The sequence below is a fragment of the Quercus robur genome, chromosome 2 (genome assembly GCF_932294415.1).
Source record: "Quercus robur chromosome 2, dhQueRobu3.1, whole genome shotgun sequence".
NCBI lineage: Eukaryota > Viridiplantae > Streptophyta > Magnoliopsida > Fagales > Fagaceae > Quercus > Quercus robur.
This window is the reverse complement of record NC_065535.1, coordinates 25,481,843-25,496,406: the sequence shown is the minus strand read 5'-3', so window position 1 is coordinate 25,496,406 and position 14,564 is coordinate 25,481,843. Positions and strand designations below refer to the sequence as shown.

General features: G+C 30.5%; 1 long non-coding RNA gene across 1 annotated transcript; it reads left to right on the top strand.

The window, feature by feature from the left end:
- The first annotated feature begins 10,163 nt into the window (after positions 1 to 10,163).
- Positions 10,164 to 13,285, top strand: LOC126713040 (uncharacterized). The gene is made up of 2 exons (XR_007651251.1): positions 10,164 to 10,374; positions 11,723 to 13,285. It is a non-coding gene; the product is annotated as an uncharacterized LOC126713040 (long non-coding RNA).
- The last annotated feature ends 1,279 nt before the right edge of the window (positions 13,286 to 14,564 follow it).

Sequence of the window (14,564 nt, the reverse complement as noted above, 5' to 3'; positions counted from 1 at the left end):
TGTTGTAAAAATATAGTGAAAATATTATGAACATAACATTTCTCTTTTAAATAAATGCTTACTTGGAGTTTCAAAAAAAATTTTGTTTATACTTTTCTAAGTTTTAGCTCCGTCCCTGTTAACATGCATGCCAAATTTCATGCCAATCAAATGTAATTTACCATTTCGATCCATAAATTAATCTTTTATGCATTATTTCAAATTACAAAAACTTGAATTTAAACAATTGATTGATGACATGACTATTAATCTTTGATCACCTTGAAATTTTGCAAGTATGGAGAATATACGAAAATAATGTAATCTAATAATGGATTTGTCAAAAGTTTCATCCAATTAAAAACTATTAGTTGGTGTAACATTATTTAAAGTTACATCAAGTATAACTTAAACCCAACCCATATATATATATATATATATATATATATATATATATATATATATATGCATGCATGTATGTTTGATCCCTTTTTACTAAAATTTAAAGTGGCTACAATTGAAATAGAATTAGTTCAATGATATAGTACCATCAACGAAAGAAAGCTAAAGTAGTTTATAAATTAAGCACATGCATTAAAATTATTTGGCAATTATTGGTAAAAGTTGAGTTTCATTTATAACTCAACACTTTTCCTTAAAACGATTTATAAAATCCATAATTGGGTGGGCATAATATTGTAGTAGTATATTCAAATAGACGAATGAATGTATTTTTTTTTCGTAATTAAAGAAAAGTATCAAAACAATGATAAGGCTTTCGTGATCAAAGCATTAAAATGACTATGTATATTACTCCATGGTGAATTTTTGGCTTATTAATTTCTAAACATTTATATATTCAAAAGAAATAAGATAACTACCTTAAAAAAAAAGGAAAAAAAAAGAAAGAATAGTTATATGCATGATTACGTATCAAAACCGCTATGCATTAGGTCACAAGTTTGTAGTCAACTAAGCACATTATGGATGACTCAAGTTCTGTACGAATGTGTAATGAAGGTAAATATCATAATTGGGTGCAATATATGTCTAGGCCAGAGTGTTTAAAAAAAAAAAAAAAATTAATACTTGGAGTCATTTTACAGGTCCAAATGTTGAAATTTAAGAATGATTATTTCATCCAAAATACTCAAAATGCTAGAGTTTCAAACGTATCAGAGCATGCAAAATGCAAATATATGGTTCGCTTTTCTATATCTACCGACAACCAAACAGTATTGTTAGTTAATACCTAGAATTGTATTGACTTGAATGGAGCGTTCTATATTCCTAACAATATTGGAAAGAGACTATTCATGACTCTCTATCTTACCTACTGGACGGCAGCTTAATTGAATTTTCCCCCAATGAAATCCACACTTTCGAATATTAACAACCCTTTTGACATTTGCCTTGTCTCTGAGCCTGACCATTTCTCGTGCGTTGATTTCATTGCCTGAGTTGAAATAGCTCAACTACCCAGCAAAGAACTTATGGAATTTCGTAAAGATTAATGGCAGAGTTCTTATGGTATTTGGTGTATTACATGTTAGTACCATCACCCAATTAAAATTGGTTTTTTCTAAATTCATTTTTTTTTTTTTGAAAATTCTACTATTGATTTACATGTTTTATATGTTGTTCTTTACATACATGTGAAATTCCATATCAATCAGATGTTATTCACAGTTTAATCTATAAACTCATCTTTTATGTATAATTTTAAAAATATAAAGAATTGAAATTTAATATTTGAATAATAACATAATTATTGATTTTTGATCAGCTTGAAATTTGCAAGTATAAATGATATTAAAATATAATTTAATAGTGGATTTGTCAAAATTCATATTCAATGGAAAAATAGAATGGTATGATATTACTTAAAGTTAAATCAAATGTAATTTAAATCTAACCCTTAAAAAATATAAAATTTGGTACATAATATATGGTATTAATTAGCATTGTAATACATCTATTTTATCCTAAAGATTGTTCAAGTCTAAAGAATGAATGCACTAGTCATATATATTTACTCAATTTCATAAAAAAGACTGGTTATAATTATAGTTGTAATTATTTATAAAAAAAAACAATATTTCGGCATTCTAAATCTTTGGCAGGATGCCATAATCTATTCACACTCAATTCCTTAACGTGTTAGAACTTGCATTATGCTGTAGTTATCTTGATTCACATGTAATTATCAAGTTGGCTCGAATTAATACCGTTTTGTTTTAGAACTCGAGGACACACTAATCATGTCTATGCCATACCTCACATCATACGTGTATTTGGTTGATTTAGTTTATATAACACATTACAAAATTTTTTAAGGGTCTAATTAACAGGTGTTATTAAGACAATTGTTAATAAATTATTTTAGAAAAGTTTAACACAATTTTCATGGGAAACATGGACAGAACCACTATTGGACTAGGGGGGCAATGGCCCCCCCTAATTTAAAAAAAAAAATTATTATATATATATGCGTACTCATTTTAGTAATTTTGTTCTATAAAATTACATTTTGTTTTCTTTTAACAATATCATTGATTCTTTTAAGAATAATGCTATACTCATAAACTTTTTTATAACATTTTTACAAACTGTTTTGGTAACAAATTCTTATTGGTTTGCCTATGGGCCCACTACTCACATCATATTTTTTACTTATCAATAACCACTTATCACATTAGTAATTTATAAAAAAACTTGTTGCTCTAGCATTTTCCTCATTTTAGTGACCATAAAAAATTTATAGATCTAAAATCTAAAACAAAATATACAAGAAGAAAAAAAAAAGCTCAACAACAAAAATTACCAATAAAACTAAAAAAAAAAAAAATTAAGCTCAATTAACTAATTTTATCTAAAATAAATAACTCTGCCCTTTAAAAAATTCTAAACAAAATTAATTTTGTTCTTACACATGTAGAAAAAAAAAAAAAAAATCTCAACAGTTAAGTAGCAGAGTCAGAGATTGAAATCGCTGCACACAGCTCACAGTAAAGCGGCCCCCTCTAACTCAAAGTTTTGGCTCCGTCCCTGATGGGAAATATAAAAAGCCATAAAAAAATAATTACTTTTTTCTTTTCTTATAAAAAATTTTTAAAAATATTCCCTCTATCAATATTCTTAGGGTATCCATTAAAGTTTTTCATTTTCTACTTATGACTAGTCAATCATGGGGTATTGCACAAATGTGGTTAGTGTGTCCTTGGGTTGTAACAAAAAATTTCATAACCAACTTGGCAATGCCATGTAACTTTCAGATTTTAGTGTCCTTTTTGTGATATCACGTAGATGTGATTAGTGAGTTCTCAATCATGATGAAATGTTATTAAAGTCAACTTGATAATTAATGACATGTGGTTTAGAGCACGATAGCGCAATGCAAATCTTTAAAGATTAGAGTAGGGAGGATTCTAATACCACGATTTTTGGAAATTTTTTTTTTTTTTTTTGAGGGGGATTTGGAAATTTTATTAAGGAAGAAACAAAACTACTCTAATAATAGAAACAAAACAAGGAGACCCCAACCCCACATCAAAAGAGCCAAAATAGTTCAAATATTTTGAAATATGTAAGTGATATATTACACTTGATAATGGTAAAACAACGTTATGCTCCACAGGTGCAATTGTACGTACCCACTAAATTTTGTAAATTTTGGATTATATATTAATAATGGAAGATATATATGTAAGTGATTATGATAATGGTAAAACAATGTTATGCTCCATAGGTGCAATTGTACGTACCCACTAAATTTTGTAATTTTTGGATTATATATTAATAATGGAAGATATATATATATATATATATATATTTTTTTTTTGTGTAACAATACCTACTTAAAAATATTTTTCTGGATCAATTATGATAACTATGTTTAAAATATTTGGGCTCCTGGCAATTTTCAAAACATATGGGCAAAGTAAATAGAGAGGAAAAGAAAAAGATTTTTCAAGAAGCTGGTCCCCAAAACAAACAACAAATCCACTACACCCAAAACCCCTGTTGTGATTTTTTTACAATCCAACTTTTCTTGCCATTGGGACAAATTAGAAAAGGAGGAAAACGATGGAAGAGGAAAAGGGTCATTTAGAAACAATCGGAGATCTATTCTTACAATTGTGGAGATAAATAAATAAAAAATTATTACCAAACTTTTTTTTTTTCGAGAAAAAAATTGTTACAAAACTAAATGTTTAAGTTGAGTTCCTTTTTTTTTTTTTTTTTTGGGTTGTATTAAGATTTAAGGAAAAAAATTATATATTTATATTTATATTATTTATTGACTTATTTGTTTGAATTGAATGTTATAATACTTTAGAGTTTTCTTCTCGTAATTTATTTAATAAAAGTATTTATTTAAGGGAGGAAATGTTTAAACCCTAAACGTTTGAAAACACTATTGTAATTTACACCTTATTAACTTATCTAATTTCTTCACTGAACTCCATGAGAATCTCCATTGTAATTTGTCCTTTTGGAGTATAAGGACGTGGTTACGCGTTTTTTAGAGTTAGAACTTAAAAGCAATAAAGTTAAAGTTTGGGGGAGGCAGGGGGTAAAATATGTGTGTAGCTTTCTGTACAAAAATTATTAATAACATCATCTTCACGTCATATCAAAGATAGGAAATGAAGTTTCTACCTTTTCCATCAAAAAAGAAAGAAAAAAGATAGGAAATGAAGTCACACTCACACACCATCTCTACAAAATTTATGAGAATAGATCAATTATTTCTAGGTTTGCATACATTCATTGATTTTAATCATACAACATAGAAATATGTAATCAATGATTTTAATAACATTAAGAATCAAGTGCTCATTGATAAGAAAGAAACGCAGAATTCATTCACGCAAAAGAAGTTTGGATTTATAGACCTCAACATTTTGAATTTTAATGTTGCATAATTCTCTTTCTCTGTCTCCTCCTTCAAGAATTCTAGGCCATGTGAAGGACCATGAAGAAAGCGCCACATAGATATCACAGCACCTTAAAATATATATATGACAAAACTAAAATTGATAGTTTGTGGGTTCGAATCCAGAATCAGCCTCTTCAAAAAAAAATTGGAGGCAAAACTATTTCCAACCACCTCACCACAAACGTAAGAGCTTTGTGCAATATATGAAGCTAAAGAACAGAAGAAATCATTACCAGTCAATTTGAGCTTTATGAATAGAAGATATAAAGGATATATCAATTTATCTGTAGAAGGCTAAGTTATTTCATGGTGATTGCTGAGAGCTTTGTAACCCAATGTCGTTGTGCTGCTTTGAAGGACCAGAAGGTGGGATTGGGTTTCCTCTTGGCAAGTACCCAAAAACATTATGAGGTGAGTTCTGAGACTTGGGATTAATCTTGAAAAATTGACTATGACTTGCTTCATGAGTCTGGCTAACCATAATTGTGAGCATCAAGAGCAACCATAACGCTAGACGTAGATGTCTTTTACCCATAACACAAAGTAGCTAATATATGAAGAAGTAAGAACAAGCTAAACAAGAAGGGAAAAGGGGAAGGTGAGGTGGGGTTTGTTTAGCATATAATAAGTTCTAGGAGGAGATGTAATGTAATGTTTGGTACAAACTACAAAAAAGATTGTATGCTTAATTATATAAATAGAAAATCCGGTACGTTGATAGTGCTGTGGCTGGCTTGTATATGAAGGATAAGAAGCATAGATATAATAATTGCAGACAATGAGGAGATGTGGAAACATGTGGAAGTAAATGCAGGGTCATGTGGCTAGTATAGAATTGAATACACTACAAGTAGTTAGTTCATTCAATTGGAGACTAGGTAAGCCTTTTTGAGAGGCCCTTGAACGGGTCTTTAGGATGTGTGTTCTGAGTCATAAAGGTGCGATGAAACAAAAAGGGCAAAAAGGGTGTTCGAAGATAGAAAAATGGAAGTAGCGCAAAGATATATACTATTATTGAAGAAAAGGAGGAATCGTGTATTGCGATTAGGAGGGTGTGTAGGCCCATATCGAAATTAATGGCCGACTTGTGAACTTCAGGTGTTTAGGTAAGTCCAACAACGTGAAAATGTGTCCCTTTGCTTTATGCCTATATATATTGATTAGGGCCCTCATTATATAGGGCATTCGATAACATAATGTCATGTATCTCTTCTCTTCTCTTCTCTTCTCTACTAAAAGAGAAAGTAACAAGTAATAACTCAGGCAACCCAAGGTTAGTTACAATAGAACATGGAATACCCCAAAATTCATTATTAATTGCTAACCTTGTCGGATTCTGTGGTGGCCGATTTGGTGTCTCTTGTTATAGGATTTGCATGGATGGTCACATCATGTATACGGTGAAGCCAACGTATACATGTTCGGACCTTTTGACAAAAGAGGGGGAGAGGAATATAAAATACCCTAATTGCCTTTCTTTTATATATTCATATTTTGTGTGATAATAGTGACAAATTGTGTTAATTTTAATATAACATGATAACATCTTATCATGGTCTTAAAAATCGGATAGGGGGCAAAACCAGATTTGCTTTTGGTTACAAATTTTCACTGGTTTTGAGAATTTTTTTCAGACTGGCCGGTTCAATTCAGTTTTTAAAATTATGCATCTTATTTGTATTGCACAAAAAAAAAAGGGGGTGATCAAAGAAAAAAAATTGTGGTCTTTTAGCCTTCAATCTCTTCCTCCTTTCACTTTTTTCTTTTGCTTGAATTCTCAAAGAAGAAAGAGAGAAGTGGCAAGTGGGTGTGGGGTTGGTAGTTCATAAATGTAGGAACAAACGAATTTGCCAAAATGCCGAGTGAAGTTAATTAACTATTGGGAGTTGGAGGACAAATTGCAAATGCGGGCCAAGTGTGATGTACTCAAATTCACATAAGTGTGAATCAAGGGGCCCCATATGCTGTACAAGATGCCAGCACAAACAAGGGACATGCAGATTGATGGAAATTGTGAACCATTCACCATTCACCATTGTGGTAAATAAGGAAAATACAGGGAGGCAAACCATGTCATACATACACACAATAGACCTGTGATCAGTGAGTGATCACGCCTTTTCTCAATTGACCTTTTTGAGCTTTTGTAGGGATAGATGGCTTCAATTTATGTCTTTTCTACTTTTTTTTTTTTCTTCCTGCTTTTGCTTTACTGATAAGCCGCGTTTCGTTTTCAATCCTAAATCTTGCTATTTCTATTGCATGCTTATTGAATATATATCCTCTCAATTAGCTTCCCTGAAGATAAAGTTGTATCTGAAATGTTTTCGGCTTCTCACACATTTTTGAGTTTCCAACCCTCTCTCCTAGCTAGTTGTATGAAGTTAAGAGAGTATAATGTAATGAAATATGTGGTGACAATTATTATAGTGACACTCAACATGATTATGATTCAAGTCATTCATGTATATCATTTGTCTTCTTTATTTATTGTATAATCATGAATATTTTCTGTCATGTCATACGATGATTTCATAGTTATGTATATTTTTGTTTAAAGTCTATTTAGGGTGTTTCTAACTTTTTTTTTTTTACCCATTCAAAAATTTATAAATTTTTATTACTAATAGATCATTTATATTATTAATAAACTATAAATAATAATTTGATATTATCGGAATCTAGGGTACGTTTGGTACACTGAATGTGGATTACAACAGGAATGATAATCTTTATTACTAGGAATAAAAGGTGTTGTAATGGAATAACTAGACCTATTTATTAGTTTGGTTGTGAGTTGTAACATTAGAATAAAACTTATGATCTATTTTAGGAAATATCTCATTCATACAAATATATTTCCTAGAAAATAATATATTTTAAATTTTAGAGAGATGAGTTATTTTTTGATGATTTTTTATTTCCATAATTGTTAGGTGGATATGAAAAATTTATTTATTTGGAAATATATTAATATTAGAAATTATTACATCTACTAAGGAATAGCTATTACAACCCTTTTAGAGAGGAATAGCTATTCCTCATTTTAAAGAATAGCTATTTATAAGGAATGACTATTCCATGTAATAAAAATTTAACCAAACTATTGAATAGCTAAACCATAGGAATAACTATTACATTACAGTGCTTATTACAGTCTACCGAATGTGCCCCTATTTACAAACTTATGTAATCCAATTTCAAGTCTATATCAGTAAAGTTTTAGACAAATATAAATATAAAAATATTATATTATATATATTTAAATCAAGCATCATGTTCATAAGTTTATTTACGAATACATTATTATGTTTTAGTTTAATTTTCTTAGTTTAGGGTACGTTTGGTATGCTGTAATAGCTCCTGTAATGGAATAGTTATTCATGTGTAATAGCAATTCGGTCATTTGGTTGCATATTTTTATTACATGGATTAGTTATTACATTGGAATAACTATTCTTTAAATTGAAGAATAGCTATTCCTCTTTAAAATGGATGTAATAGCTATTCCTTAGTATATATAACAGGTTTTAAAATTAATATATTTCCAAAAATATAAAGTTTCCTTATACATCATCTTTTACAGGCTTTCCATATGTAACAACCAAACTTATGAATATTAATAGTTATTCCATTATAATGTCTTCTATTCCCAGTAATAAAGATTACTATTCCTAATGTAATCTACATTCAGTGTACCAAACGTACCCTTAGTTTATTCCCAACCCTATCTTTGTTATTATAAATTATTATTGCTGTCGGTGTTATGAGTTCAAAAGAATGAGGCATGGTTGTTTGATTTCAATTAATAATGAACAAAAGAGTACTTACTTCTGATGAAGTTCTTGTTAGTGCTTCTCTCATAAATGGCAATGAGTAGTCTAACATCAGTTGGGCATCCTTTCACCACTAATCATAGAGAATAGAGAATCTCATCTTAATTGATAGTTGAATTTGACAGGGCAAAATGAATTGACCCCTTGTAAATTAATTAATTACCCAAGTTAATTAATTAGTAAATTACATGCAATGACGTGGTAGCACAAACAAATCACCAAATAACTAAATGCAGTGGAAAATAAATTTGATATAAGTGATTTGTTTATGAATGGGGAAAACCACCGAGGCAAAACCTCACCAGGTGAATTTAAGGTCACCACTTCTAAGAATCCACTATTATCAATCAAAAGCGGTTACAAGTATAAGGAATCTTACCAAACCCTTTGGCATATCCCGAAATACTAACCTATAGTTGAACCCTTACCCCAATACTTAATTGGACTTGTATTGTAGCGGTAATCTCTCTGTTCAATGCACAAATCCCAGTACATGACTAACCAATGATGCACGGATCCCAATATGTGACTAACTCCACCAACTTGAAGAAGATATTGGCTGCAAAATTTTTCACTTCATCAACAATGAAGATCATGAAGCTCCTTGATTACAAAACCCTTGGCATAAAGACGCAATAACTTCTTCAGAGAGAATGATGAATTAGAGCAATTTCTGCCTCTGGTCATACAATGCATGCGTGACGGCCTTTAAAAAAATCCTTATATATGTCTATGGTTGTGAGAAAAGAAACCCTACACAAATACATAAGCATTGGCTGAAAATCAGATCTGGAATTTCTGATTTCATAATTCTCGACAGATATAGCTTGTGTCGAGCTTCTGTCGAGCTTCAACATTAAATCTCGATAGAAGTCTTTTTGTCGAGATTGCTATCGAGTTTTAATGAACAACTCTTCTTCACTTGTTTCTTGGTAAGATCTTCATGGCTTTAACACTTGACTTGAACAACGTGTTTCTTGAAGTCTTAAACCCATCCTAGATCTACCCTGTAACACCCCGACCCAACTTTATAGTTAAATTATATGTTTGAGTAGTTAATTATTATTTTTAAGCCATTTCCTTTCTATAATTAATAGAAGAGTATTTAATAAAAATATTATTTTATAATGCCTTTGAATAAGAATTGTCAAGATTATGAATAATTAATGGCTATTTGTATTATAATATATACTAAGTATGTACAAAATTATATTAAGTGGTTGAATTATTGGATATATAGTTGTTGGTGTTTAATCAAGTGTTTAAGGTAAGAGTTTATATGCCAAGTTATTTTATAATTTGGGTCTTTATAGAATATAAGCTTATAAGGGGGGGTGGAAAGTAATTTTGAAAAAGTTTAAAGGGTGACCCATCAACCCTTTTCCCTTAGCATTACACGTGCCCCACCCAAAATCCATTTCTCCCTTATCTTTTCTTGGCTGCACCAGAAGGTTCAGCTCCTATTCTTCTTTCGTTGTTCTTATCAGCAGCACTTCTCTCTCACTTTCTTACCAACAGCTCTCTCTCTCTCTCTCTCACTCTCACTGAAATCATATATCTCATTCTAAGAAAGAAATTAAAGGATTAGCCCTAAGATTGCAGTTTCAAAATTTGTGGGTAAGTAAATAAAAACCTCATATTATTATGGGTATTTTAATGGTGGAATGATTTGTTTTAGTTTCACTTCTATGTTCTCTAATATGATTGTTAAAAGTTGAAATTTATGGTTTGTGAAATTAGGAAATTATGAACTTGTAAGTTTATATATATATATATATATATATATGCTGTTTTAAGAAGTTTTGAAACTGTATTGGTGATTTGTTGAAGGTAGATTAGGGTTTTTACTAATTAATGATTATATATGATTAAGGAAGTAAGAAAAAGTTAGGATGAGTACTTTTGATGTTACTGTTGAGATTTTTGTTGTATTTAATTTTGTTATAAATGGTTAAATGACTATATGTAAGTGTTTTTTAACATATCTAATGAGTGTATAAAAATCCCCATATGATAATAAGACTATTTGCAATCATTTTATGATTTTACAAGAAAATGTTTCAAAGCTGCCTCTGTGACAGATTCTGTGTTCACGCATGATAAATTATGTATTAAATTGTATACAGTGAATTAGGATGCTAGGAGTAATTCTTATGAATTCTAAGACACGTATGGTTCTAATGGAAGTGGTCTCACAGCCATTGGATTAATATAAAAATAATTATTTAATTTCTAAGTTGCATGAAATTCTGTCAGGACAGATTTGAGCATGTTGTCTTTTATGATTTTTAATAAATCATGACTTTATACTTTGGCTCTGAAATTGATATGGTCTTTACTAGATATGTAGAGGAGTTTCTCTGTAAAATTGCATGAAGATTGGATGTGATTAGATAGCCCATTTATATTTTACAAATGAGGCATATATTGCTGAAATGAGCAGTAAATAGTAAATGATAACTCTGACTTTGAGAATTTAATTCTAAAGTTGGGATGAATGTTATGAGCTATAAATTAATATGCTTATCTTTTGGTATGTTTAGATCATATATTAATTTTGTATAACTTTATTCAAGGTTTAGTACTCTAAAGGAGTGGTTCTAAACCATTTTATTGCTTTTTCATGTTGCTATCTTGTTTAACGTGTTATATGCCGCCATATGAATGTATATGGTTACATAACCATGCTTAGAGGATTTCATGTATATGCATGCATTATTGCCCTAATCTTAAAGCACCTTTTGAAATGAAGTTGACTTTTCTAAAGATATCAGATTAGTGTGAGAATGTTGGTTTCTCTATGATTTAGTACATCATATTATTTGATGAATGTATTTTGTGTTTGTGGGAACCTTGTTGAGGTGGGATTAGGATTTTCTTGATTTTAAGATATAGGTTTTGAGATAAATGTGTAAGTTTATGATAAGAAATAATTGATAGTACTAAGTTTTGATATTTGGTTTAGGTGTTACCAGCCTAGGTCTGAGCTCCTTTGACTTTAGGCTCTTGCTTTCTCTGCTTTTAGGTAAGGGATAAGTTATATGAGCATTTGGTAAGTCATGAGATTATTTTAAAGTGTATTATGCATTAAAAGGTTTTTGATTAGAAATATAACATATAATCATGTTTCATACAAAGATATGCTCGTGAGCTTTTGAAACCTTATGTATAATTTAAGCATATTGATGCTATTACTAATTTCATGAACATGATGTTTAAAGAAAATAATGGAAATGCTTTTATTATGAAATGTTATGTAAACTATGAATTTCAGTATGATGTATAAGTATAAAATGTTTTCGGGTTATGTCCTTTGGTGATTTGAACTCAACCAGTAGGGGTTAAATTACTGTCTTTTCATGAAAAATATTATCTGATTGACCATTAAAAGTGGGACTGGCTCTGCCGTACTCGCCCTTGTTGGTTACAGCTAACTTGTGGAGGATGCCAACTGACCCCTATGGTTGAAGATATGTATTATGATGTGATCCTGGGAATCCCTAGTGTTGTGGGGAATGCTAGATGCGTAACACAGTGATGCTAGAAGCCTCTCAAATAAGTACAGACTTATCAGATATGGACAAACCAATATGTTATTTGTAAACAACTATATTATGTTATTAATCATGAGAGAATGATTTTATTTAAATGTATTGTGAAAAGTTAAAAGCTCTCATGAAAAGAAGAAGTTTTTGATGAAAAGAAAAGCTGTTCTTTAAAGATAAAAGTTTTTGAAATTTTGTTGTGCTTTAAAAATAAAGAATATGATGAAAAAGTTTTAGTATTCTGTAAAGATAAAGCTTATGATGAAAGTACAAGTTTATGTTAAAAATTTATCAGATATCTGTTTTTATGAAACGTTAAGTTTTATGACTATGAAAGTTATAATATTTTACGAGAAGAAGTTTATAAAGAAAAGCTTCTTATTCGTTAAGATGTTTCTAGTTTAAGACAAAATTACCAATTATCTGATTTAAGTTAAAATTATTATTTTGTAATGAGAATATATATATATATATATATGTATATGATATTAAACAATCAATATTACATTTGGTGACTTTGTAAGAAATGAAAGAAGTTCAATCCGAAAGGTTTTGGTAATATTATTCTGATAAGAAAAAGGAGAACAATTATTTTTCTGATGAAGAGTGTATAAGTTATTATTATGAATAGTATAAAATACTATGAATGAAAAGATGTTCTCCTATCTGAATATTTATAAAATGAAATGATTTGATTTACATGCATTCTTATTAAATTCTTGTGTATCTTACTGTTACTTAGCTGTGTAGCTCACCTCTTCCACTTTTTCAGTTAATAGGTTTTATTTTGAAGCAGAGGGAGTCTTAGTCGAGTTTTGGAAAGAGTTGGTTTTAGTTTTAAAAGTATGGATTCCAAATTGGAAATTTGATGTTTAGCTTTGTAGTATTGTGTATTTTAGGATCTAAAGAAAGTTGTGTACCTTAAAGTATTAAGAGATGTATTTTGTGAAATTTAGAATTTGAGTAACTGGTGAATTATGCTATTCTTTGAGTACAGTGTAGATGCTTTGAATGTCAAGTGAAAAGTTATACCTTTTAAGTAAAGAAACAAAGATGTTAAGAAAGAGGGAAGCTTTTGTAAAAGTTTTGGAAAAAGTTTAGTTGGTTCTTGTTAATACCAGGTTTAGGCTTGATATTAACATGCCGGTCATGGTCACAAATCCGGATATTGGGTTTGGGATGTGACATATCCAATTACAAGTAAAGTGCATTTTGTCAAAAGATTAGCCAATTACATAAAATATGTCCTTAACAATCTCTCCCTTTGGAAATTTGTGACAAAACCATAACAAAACAAATAATCATGAGAGAAGTCTTAAATCACTAAACTTATAGCCACTTGTTGTATTACAAAATAAATCTATCCCTACTACAAACTCTTGAAAAACTTTGCAAGAAGAGAGTTCATGGCAAGATAGACTTTCACAACTTATCTTTTTGAAACACTAAAACAAAACTCATCAAGGCATCATGTGTGAAACAAAAATAAATATTGCGTACATAAAGAAACGTGTGTATAAAGAGAAAAAAGAAACAACATATGTAGAGGTAGGTGAAGAAAAGCATACATCATCATCATATATATGGAAAAAAAAAATACAATGTATGTAATAAATGTTCACAAGATCGGTATACAAAAGGCTAATGTAAAAAGAAGAACAGAAAAGTACATGTAAACCTCACTACATCCCTCAAAAAGATATACACACTCCCCCTAACAAAAAATGTCTTATACTAACTCTCCCCTTAAGTACAAGACTACTCTCAAAACCAAAACTACTCTCCCTTTTTGTCACGAACGACAAAGGGTAAGTCATTGAGAGGTCATCATCTCATTATCACCAGAAGAGCTAGCATCATCCTCATCATTATCAGCATCATCAGCCAAGGCCTTTGGAGAAGAAGAAGGTGAAGGAGCAAAGCCAATCATGCAAGCTTGTTTGTGGGCAATGCGACTGACTCGGGTGTTCATCTGACACATCTCATCTGTGAGATAGTCAAGACGACCACCAAAGTCAGCCTCCATCTGTTGAGGTTGCACCACGATGGCCTTCAGGGTCTCTCCACCAACCGGGGAAGGAGAAGGAGCCAAGGAAGATGGAACAACAGAAGTTGCAGGATCGGTCGTCTCCACTCATGGCCGCTTCGGTCGAAGCTGGGCCTCACTCTGCTGGACAGAACCAGTGCATACGACACTTATAATGGTGAAGAGAGGAGAGAGAGGAATGTGAATGTGAAAGTGCTGAAGGATCCGCATGATAG